The sequence below is a fragment of the Penaeus monodon genome, chromosome 28 (assembly GCF_015228065.2).
Source record: "Penaeus monodon isolate SGIC_2016 chromosome 28, NSTDA_Pmon_1, whole genome shotgun sequence".
NCBI lineage: Eukaryota > Metazoa > Arthropoda > Malacostraca > Decapoda > Penaeidae > Penaeus > Penaeus monodon.
Genome location: NC_051413.1, coordinates 33,374,662 through 33,374,900, shown reverse-complemented (window position 1 = coordinate 33,374,900; position 239 = coordinate 33,374,662). Strand labels below are relative to the sequence as shown.

The 239-nt window shown below is 35.6% G+C and overlaps 1 protein-coding gene across 1 annotated transcript in view; it reads left to right on the top strand.

Moving 5' to 3' along the window:
* LOC119591515 (ras-related protein Rab-34-like) overlaps nucleotides 1-239 on the top strand; it is a 15,878-nt gene that overhangs the window by 4,961 nt on the left and 10,678 nt on the right. The gene's annotated exons all lie outside the window — the stretch shown is intronic.

The window sequence follows — 239 nt, the reverse complement described above, 5'->3', positions numbered from 1 at the left end:
AGCTTGCTTTGTAGTCACAAATACAAGAGCACATCCAAAAGTGAACTAAATTAAATTGATACATTATTTTTTTTTATCACCTTCAGAGTATAATATGAGAGGAGGAGAATAAGAATTATGGAAGGGAATGATTGTGGGGAATGTTTGCTAAGGGGAGATGAGGACAAAACAAGAAGAGTGAAGGAGAGAGAGAGTGGCAATGTAAAAAATAAAGCAATGATTAACAGTGTGTGTGGGTG